This window comes from Brachyhypopomus gauderio, unplaced genomic scaffold (genome assembly GCF_052324685.1).
Source record: "Brachyhypopomus gauderio isolate BG-103 unplaced genomic scaffold, BGAUD_0.2 sc102, whole genome shotgun sequence".
NCBI lineage: Eukaryota > Metazoa > Chordata > Actinopteri > Gymnotiformes > Hypopomidae > Brachyhypopomus > Brachyhypopomus gauderio.
In genome coordinates, this window is record NW_027506923.1 from 669786 (window position 1) to 679785 (window position 10000).

The 10000-nt window shown below is 37.1% G+C and overlaps 1 protein-coding gene and 1 long non-coding RNA gene across 3 annotated transcripts in view; one reads left to right on the forward strand and one right to left on the reverse strand.

Moving 5' to 3' along the window:
- Positions 1 to 10000, forward strand: part of wdr7 (WD repeat domain 7) — a 138406-nt gene that overhangs the window by 27301 nt on the left and 101105 nt on the right. The window lies entirely within an intron of this gene.
- LOC143497181 (uncharacterized) overlaps positions 1175 to 10000 on the reverse strand; it is a 10012-nt gene continuing 1186 nt past the window's right edge. Inside the window, exons 2-3 of the long non-coding RNA XR_013125736.1 lie at positions 2643 to 2675; positions 1175 to 2548 (exon numbers count right to left, since the gene is read on the reverse strand). This is a non-coding gene — a long non-coding RNA (uncharacterized LOC143497181). The remainder of the gene's footprint in view (positions 2549 to 2642; positions 2676 to 10000) is intronic.

Sequence of the window (10000 nt, forward strand, 5' to 3'; positions counted from 1 at the left end):
AACCTCCTTCCATCAGCAAGGGCAATGAAGATGAAACGTGGCTGGGTCTTTCAGCATGACAATGATCCCAAGCACACTGCCAGGGCAACAAAGGAGTGGCTTCGTAAGAAACATTTCAAAGTCCTGGAGTGGCCTAGCCAGTCTCCCGATCTCAACCCCATCGAAAACCTTTAGAGGGAGTTAAAAGTCTGTGTTGCCCGCCGACAGCCCCAAAACATCACTGCTCTAGAGGAGATCTGCATGGAGGAATGGGCCAACATACCAGCAACAGTGTGTGCCAACCTTGTGAAGACTTACAGAAAACGTTTGACCTCTGTCATTGCCAACAGAGGATATACAACAAAGTATTGAGATGAACTTTTGTTATTGACCAAATACTTATTTTCCACCATTATTTGCAAATAAATTCTTTAAAAGTCAGACAAAATGATTTTCTCAATTTTTTTTCCACATTTTGTCTCTCATAGTTGAGGTCTACCTATGATGTCAATTACCAGCCTCTCTCATCTTTTTAAGTGGGAGAACTTGCACAATTGGTGACTGACTAAATACTTATTTTCCCCACTGTACAATATAAATCACAACTATAAAAGTCTGCTATCAGTATAACTCAAGGCTCCAGTTTAAGAACCACTAAGTATGACTTCTTGAGAGCCCTTACAAAAGAAAAGACTCCAAATGTCAAGTACAAGCTTATAAGGCCCTTCCAAGAACCTACAGAACATTACAAGCCAGGCATGAAAATGGGTCAGGGGTTAAAAAGGTGAGAAGACCGGGGGGCGGGGGCATGTGACATCACTGGGATACGGCAACGGGGCGTTGACATGTGACGTCATGGGGATACGGCGACAGGGGGGTGGCTGGTGGTGTATGGGGGTACAGCGACAGGTGATGCCAAATATTACGGAGCCCGTAAGGTGACATCATGTAAAAAATATAATAACGCGTGGCCACGACTTACTAACGCGTGCGAACGAGATAATTAACGCGTGCGAACAAGATAATTAAGTATTACTTTATATAAAGCCAGATTTACCTTCCTTGGGCAGTCAGTTCGCGAACATCCCTGGGATCTGCTTGCTTTGCTGTGAAAAAATAAACTTTGTTGCCGTGTGTGAAAGGCGACATTAGTATCTCGTTTCCACGCGTTAATAAGTCGTGGCCACGCGTTATTATTTTTTTACATGATGTCACCTTACGGGCTCCGTAAAATATAGTGAAATCCATAAAAAAAAATTTTTTTTGACTGTCTTGGATTCAATGTATGGAGCCAGATCGTAAACGCGAGAAGCCGCTTTCGCCATTCCAGATGGCTCAGTCAAAACCATTACATCTTAATGAACCAATAAATACAACAGCGGCGAAAATGAGTGTAAAAATACCAGGGTTCACGTGTTTTTATTTTCTAACATGGGCTAAAGCACAGGGCAGACTCAAACGACAAGAGTTTACAACTTCATCTTCAACCTTTTCAGCCCTGGTGCGAATGTTATCACACGTCCCTGGATTCACCAGTTACAACTACAGACACATTAGAAAAAAATCTTGTTTCTTATTTTATGTCACCGTTAACTACACGGGGTTGACGCGAACTTAATGGCTTATCTATCTACCTATTTATCACAAGAGCTTGTGTAGCTCTGACAGTGTTCAACGCTGTAGCGAACGGCAGTAACTGTTTTACCGCAAATTATGAAAACGATTGAAACCATTAATAACCCAATTAAATCCACTGGTAAATGTACGATCTGGTAAATGTAGTGGTAAATGTATGATGTGGTAAATGTAGTGGTAAATGTTCGCTCTTCTGTCTTGTCCCCGGTGTAGCACTAGGTCCTGCTTCTCGTCCCGCTTAGCAGTAAATTAATAACATGAATGAAGAATGTTCGTATGATTGAAACGCTATTTGGCCTCTATGAAGGTTCTGGGCGGAAACTGCTGGCCACGGTGTCATTGAAATTGCCGATTTCGGAAGTGCTCTGTTTGCTTATTAAGTCAATATGATAATTAAAATATATACATATAATCTCCTGACCCCCCCCCCCCCCCCAACAAAAAACTCATCGGATCTACACGATTCACGTAGGTCACCCTTTTCAACTTCAAAACGGCGAATTTCGCCGAAAGGTGACAGATTTTCATGCCTGCAAGCTCATATGGTCCTCTTTAAAGCAAACTACAAACTCAGAACGCCCTATTTAAAAATGGGGGTGTAAAAACTCATAAGGTCCTATAAATGAAAAGAACCTACAATGCATAGCGATGTACATACTCATAAAGCCTTATTAAAGGCACCTACAGCAGATAGTGAGTTATTTAAGGGTAGCATGCTTGTAATATAATCCCTTGTTACGTACAAAATCTCTAATATTTTGAACTGTCCGTGTCTCCAGAATTGGGTGTTCTGCCTTTCTGCAAGCGTCACATTCTATTAAAGAAGCTAACTTCCCATTCCTGATGTGCCGCCCAAAATGTGTCATGACGGCTTTGACTTCCGTGGTGGTCCAAGGCTTCTTTGTGTAGGCCCTTTTCCTTTTTCTGATGAGCTCTATTATAAATAATTAATACAGTTTAATAGCATTTTTAAACAGTCATTAAGAAATAAACATGCACAAAAATAGAGTGAACATCAAAAATCCTACCATTATTGCCAGCAACAGAAGTCTCAGTAGTGCCTGCACCAACAGTACATTTCAGAAATCGTTTTTGCAATAGTTTGATAACGTGCACAATTCTAAACATATGTAGAGCTATAATCCATCCTTGTACTACAGCCCTCAAAACATTAATTCCTTAATACATATGAATACTTGAACATAACAAAAGAACTGACTGTTTTGATGGCACAGCATTACAAGTATAGGACATATTTTATTGTATTATAATTTAGCAATAAACATTGGAAAACTTTAAAGTTTCTTTTAGGAATATTATCTTATGGAGCAGGACTGAAGGGAACGTTGTTGTGTAGCCTGGTGAAGGCCTCTGGCTTTGGGAAGGTTTCTGGCTTGGAGAACCTGACAGATACCTTTAGATTGAGGAGCCCAGTGGAGCCCTTTGACTTAAGAATCACAGCAAAGGCCTCACACTGAAAATGGCAGAGGAAGCTGGCAGTTTGGGAAAGCAGCTGTGGTATGTTGGAGGTATCTAGCATGTGTAGCTCAGTAGGGGCCTCTGACTTGAGAAGCTTGCACTGTGACGAACGTGACTTGTATGGCTGGTGGCTTGTGGATCAGTGATGACAAAGACACTACAGCAGAGGTCTCAGACCTAGGAATTGGAAGCCCAATGGAAGATTGGTGAAACTTGGAGGGTCCTGTGGCTTGGGAGTAGTGGTGGAGGCTAGTTGCTTCTGAGCCTGTTTGACATGAGGTGAAGACCCTGGGCAGCGATAGATTAAGAGGTGACTTTTTCAGTCAGGGAGCGCCTGGCTTGAGGAGCCTAGAGGTGTCTTTTAGCTTTTGGTGTATCTGAGGCCTAGAGCTTCGGGAGTCTGGTAGGGGACTCTGGCTTGGGGAACCTAGTGGGGCACCTGGTTTGGGAATACAGTGTTGCTTAAGGAGCCCAACCATGGCCTGAGAGTACCTGAAGTCCCAGAACAGCCACAGGCTGATTAATGTTAGAATTAATCAAAGTGGTGATGTCCTCCATTTTGAAGGGAAACAGAAGCAACAACAATGTCAACTGCAGGTAAGGAGACTTCAGGCCTGGTCTTCTGACTAGTAAACCCTTGTTCCAAGCTCTAGGAAGTCCGGTGAAAGCTTGGAAAGTTCAGTGGAGGGCTCTAGTTTCTGGATGCCTCAGTAGAGGCCTGTGACGCAACGTAAAAACAGGGAAACAGGAACACTACATGTTCTCTACTAAATGCAAGACAGAGGCCAGTTCCTCAGCCAGAGGAACATGCACATACTGCTGATGTGATGGACCAGAGATGGGACAAGACAGATTCAGAAACAGGAGGTTGAAGACCCACTGAGCAGGAAGCAGGGAAGCTGGCTGAGTCAAAGATCTGTTGATTAAGTTGCTAGGACTGGAATAAGCCCCAGATCAGCCAGACAAATCACATAGGCATTTAACAGCAGAGAATAGAATGTCATCTCAGAACACACTACAGAACTCTCTGCTGGACTCCAGCAGAACCAGGGTGCAGATGATGTCCAAGAAGAATAAGAGTGTCTTCAGTAGACAAAGAAGCATCGGGACATAACTATTGATCTCTATTATTTAATTTTTGTCTTTTTGTTCTAACAGCCCTTCTGTTTCAGGACTCAAGTATTTAGTGTATTGGTATTTGTTCATGATTCTGTATGTGTACATTTAGTTATGGTTTAAAGGGACATGATTTATGTTTCAGGCCTCAATTATTTAGTGTATTGGTATTTGTTCATGATTCTGTATGTGTACATTTAGTTATGGTTTAAAGGGACATGATTTCTATTTCAGGACTCAAGTATTTAGTGTAAGATAAGATAAGATAAGATAGTCCTTTATTGATCCCGCAGCGGGGAAATTTGCAATATTACAGCAGCAGAGAGGGAGGGACAAGGAGAGGGAGTCAAAAGACAATATATAAGGCAGATAATAATTTAAATAAAAAAAAAACAAAAACAAAAAATGTATGTATACTGGTTACAGAAAATATGCTATTAAAAATGTAGTAATCTTATGTAAGGTGTTATTGCACATTGAAGTAGTAGCTATTGCACATTGGTATTTGGTATTTGATATTGGTATTTGTTCATGATTCTGTATGTGTACATTTAGTTATGGTTTAAAGGGACATTATTTCTATATCGGGTCATGTATTTAGTGTCTTGCTGTTTGATTATGTCTGCCATCTTTGTACATTTATATATGGTTCACAGGGGATGATAGTAGCTATATCATGACAAGTATTTAGTGTCTTGGTATTTGTCCTCAATTCTGTATATGTGTACATTTAGTTATGGTTTAAAGGGACATGATTTCTGTTTCAGGCCTCAGTTATTTAGTGTATTGGTATTTGTTCATGATTCTGTATGTGTACATTTAGTTATGGTTTAAAGGGACATGATTTCTGTTTCAGGACTCAAGTATTTAGTGTATTGGTATTTGTTCATGATTCTGTATGTGTACATTTAGTTATGGTTTAAAGGGACATGATTTCTATATCGGGTCATGTATTTAGTGTCTTGGTATTTGTCCTTAATTGTGTATATGTGTACATTTAGTTATGGTTTAAAGGGACATGATTTCTATTTCAGGACTCAAGTATTTAGTGTAAGATAAGATAAGATAAGATAGTCCTTTATTGATCCCGCAGCGGGGAAATTTGCAATATTACAGCAGCAGAGAGGGAGGGACAAGGAGAGGGAGTCAAAAGACAATATATAATTCTCCTCAATTCTGTATATGTGTACATTTCGTTATGGTTTAAAGGGACATGATTTCTGTTTCAGGACTCATGTATTTAGTGTATTGGTATTTGTTCCTGATTCTCTATAATATGTGTACATTTAGTTATGGTTTAAAGGGACATGATTAGGTTTATCATTACTGTGACGGGCGAGGGAAGTGTAAAAATATGGAAGCAATCATGCCAGTCTCAGGAATTAGTCTTGGCTCAAATCTCCCTTGAGCCAAGGGGCCGGATCACCGTGACACAGAGCATACTAGCAATGGTATTAATTTAATACCATCATCCCGTGTGAACCATATATAAATGTACAAAGATGTCAGTCATAACCAACAGCAAGACACTAAATACATGACCCGATATAGAAACCATGTCCTTTTAAACCATAACTAAATGTACGCATACAGAATCATGAACAAATACCAATACACTAAATAATTGAGGCCTGAAACAGAAATCATGTCCCTTTAAACCATAACTAAATATACACATACAGAATCATGAACAAATACCAATACACTAAATAACTGAGGCCTGAAACAGAAATCATGTCCCTTTAAACCATAACTAAATGTACACATATACAGAATTAGGACAAATACCAAGACACTAAATAGTTGTCACGATATAGCTACTATCATCCCCTGTCAACCATATATAAATGTACAAAGATGTCAGTCATAACCAACAGCAAGACACTAAATACATGACCCGATATAGAAATCATGTCCTTTTAAACCATAACTAAATGTACACATACAGAATCATGAACAAATACCAATACACTAAATAATTGAGGCCTGAAACAGAAATCATGTCCCTTTAAACCATAACTAAATGTACACATATACAGAATTAGGACAAATACCAAGACACTAAATAGTTGTCACGATATAGCTACTATCATCCCCTGTCAACCATATATAAATGTACAAAGATGTCAGTCATAACCAACAGCAAGACACTAAATACATGACCCGATATAGAAATCATGTCCTTTTAAACCATAACTAAATGTACACATACAGAATCATGAACAAATACCAATACACTAAATAATTGAGGCCTGAAACAGAAATCATGTCCCTTTAAACCATAACTAAATGTACACATACAGAATCATGAACAAATACCAATACACTAAATAATTGAGGCCTGAAACAGAAATCATGTCCCTTTAAACCATAACTAAATGTACACATACAGAATCATGAACAAATACCAATACACTAAATAACTGAGGCCTGAAACAGAAATCATGTCCCTTTAAACCATAACTAAATGTACACATATACAGAATTAAGGACAAATACCAAGACACTAAATAGTTGTCACGATATAGCTACTATCATCCCCTGTCAACCATATATAAATGTACAAAGATGTCAGTCATAACCAACAGCAAGACACTAAATACATGACCCGATATAGAAATCATGTCCTTTTAAACCATAACTAAATGTACACATACAGAATCATGAACAAATACCAATACACTAAATAATTGAGGCCTGAAACAGAAATCATGTCCCTTTAAACCATAACTAAATGTACACATACAGAATCATGAACAAATACCAATACACTAAATAATTGAGGCCTGAAACAGAAATCATGTCCCTTTAAACCATAACTAAATGTACACATACAGAATCATGAACAAATACCAATACACTAAATAACTGAGGCCTGAAACAGAAATCATGTCCCTTTAAACCATAACTAAATGTACACATATACAGAATTAAGGACAAATACCAAGACACTAAATAGTTGTCACGATATAGCTACTATCATCCCCTGTCAACCATATATAAACGTACAAAGATGTCAGTCATAACCAACAGCAAGACACTAAATACATGACCCGATATAGAAATCATGTCCTTTTAAACCATAACTAAATGTACACATACAGAATCATGAACAAATACCAATACACTAAATAATTGAGGCCTGAAACAGAAATCATGTCCCTTTAAACCATAACTAAATGTACACATACAGAATCATGAACAAATACCAATACACTAAATAATTGAGGCCTGAAACAGAAATCATGTCCCTTTAAACCATAACTAAATGTACACATATACACAATTAAGGACAAATACCAAGACACTAAATAGTTGTCACGATATAGCTACTATCATCCCCTGTGAACCATATATAAATGCACAAAGATGTCAGTCATAACCAACAGCAAGACACTAAATACTTGAGTCCTGAAATAGAAATCATGTCCCTTTAAACCATAACTAAATGTACACATACAGAATCATGAACAAATACCAATACACTAAATAATTGAGGCCTGAAACAGAAATCATGTCCCTTTAAACCATAACTAAATGTACACATACAGAATCATGAACAAATACCAATACACTAAATAATTGAGGCCTGAAACAGAAATCATGTCCCTTTAAACCATAACTAAATGTACACATACAGAATCATGAACAAATACCAATACACTAAATAATTGAGGCCTGAAACAGAAATCATGTCCCTTTAAACCATAACTAAATGTACACATATACACAATTAAGGACAAATACCAAGACACTAAATAGTTGTCACGATATAGCTACTATCATCCCCTGTGAACCATATATAAATGCACAAAGATGTCAGTCATAACCAACAGCAAGACACTAAATACTTGAGTCCTGAAATAGAAATCATGTCCCTTTAAACCATAACTAAATGTACACATACAGAATCATGAACAAATACCAATACACTAAATAATTGAGGCCTGAAACAGAAATCATGTCCCTTTAAACCATAACTAAATGTACACATACAGAATCATGAACAAATACCAATACACTAAATAATTGAGGCCTGAAACAGAAATCATGTCCCTTTAAACCATAACTAAATGTACACATATACACAATTAAGGACAAATACCAAGACACTAAATAGTTGTCACGATATAGCTACTATCATCCCCTGTGAACCATATATAAATGCACAAAGATGTCAGTCATAACCAACAGCAAGACACTAAATACTTGAGTCCTGAAATAGAAATCATGTCCCTTTAAACCATAACTAAATGTACACATACAGAATCATGAACAAATACCAATACACTAAATAACTGAGGCCTGAAACAGAAATCATGTCCCTTTAAACCATAACTAAATGTACACATATACAGAATTAAGGACAAATACCAAGACACTAAATAGTTGTCACGATATAGCTACTATCATCCCCCGTGAACCATATATAAATGTACAAAGATGTCAGTCATAACCAACAGCAAGACACTAAATACTTGAGTCCTGAAATAGAAATCATGTCCCTTTAAACCATAACTAAATGTACACATACAGAATCATGAACAAATACCAATACACTAAATACTTGAGTCCTGAAACATAAATCATGTCCCTTTAAACCATAACTAAATGTACACATACAGAATCATGAACAAATACCAATACACTAAATAACTGAGGCCTGAAACAGAAATCATGTCCCTTTAAACCATAACTAAATGTACACATATACAGAATTAAGGACAAATACCAAGACACTAAATAGTTGTCACGATATAGCTATCATCCCCTGTGAACCATATATAAATGTACAAAGATGTCAGTCATAACCAACAGCAAGACACTAAATACATGACCCGATATAGAAATCATGTCCCTTTAAACCATAACTAAATGTACACATACAGAATCATGAACAAATACCAATACACCTAATAATTGAGGCCTGAAACATAAATCATGTCCCTTTAAACCATAACTAAATGTACACATATACAGAATTAAGGACAAATACCAAGATAGATAGATAGATAGATAGATAGATAGATAGATAGATAGATAGATAGATAGATAGATTTTTTTCTTTTCAGTTAGGGGTATGTTCAGTTAGTATGAGCTGCCGTGGGTGTGTTCTTCAGAGTCATGATAGAAGCAGAAACACAAATGCTTCTATCAAATGCTTCTAACACATAGATATAGATAGATAGATAGATAGATAGATAGATAGATAGATAGATAGATAGATAGATAGATAGATAGATAGATAGATAGATAGATTTTTTTTCTTTTTAGTTAGGGGTATGTTCAGTTAGTATGAGCTGCCGTGGGTGTGTTCTTCAGAGTCATGATAGAAGCAGAAACACAAATGCTTCTAACACATAGATATAGATAGATAGATAGATAGATAGATAGATAGATAGATAGATAGATAGATAGATAGATAGATAGATAGATTTTTTTCTTTTCAGTTAGGGGTATGTTCAGTTAGTATGAGCTGCCGTGGGTGTGTTCTTCAGAGTCATGATAGAAGCAGAAACACAAATGCTTCTATCAAATGCTTCTAACACATAGATATAGATAGATAGATAGATAGATAGATAGATAGATAGATAGATAGATAGATAGATAGATAGATTTTTTTCTTTTTAGTTAGGGGTATGTTCAGTTAGTATGAGCTGCCGTGGGTGTGTTCTTCAGAGTCATGATAGAAGCAGAAACACAAATGCTTCTAACACATAGATATAGATAGATAGATAGATAGATAGATAGATAGATAGATAGATAGATAGATAGATAGATAGATAGATTT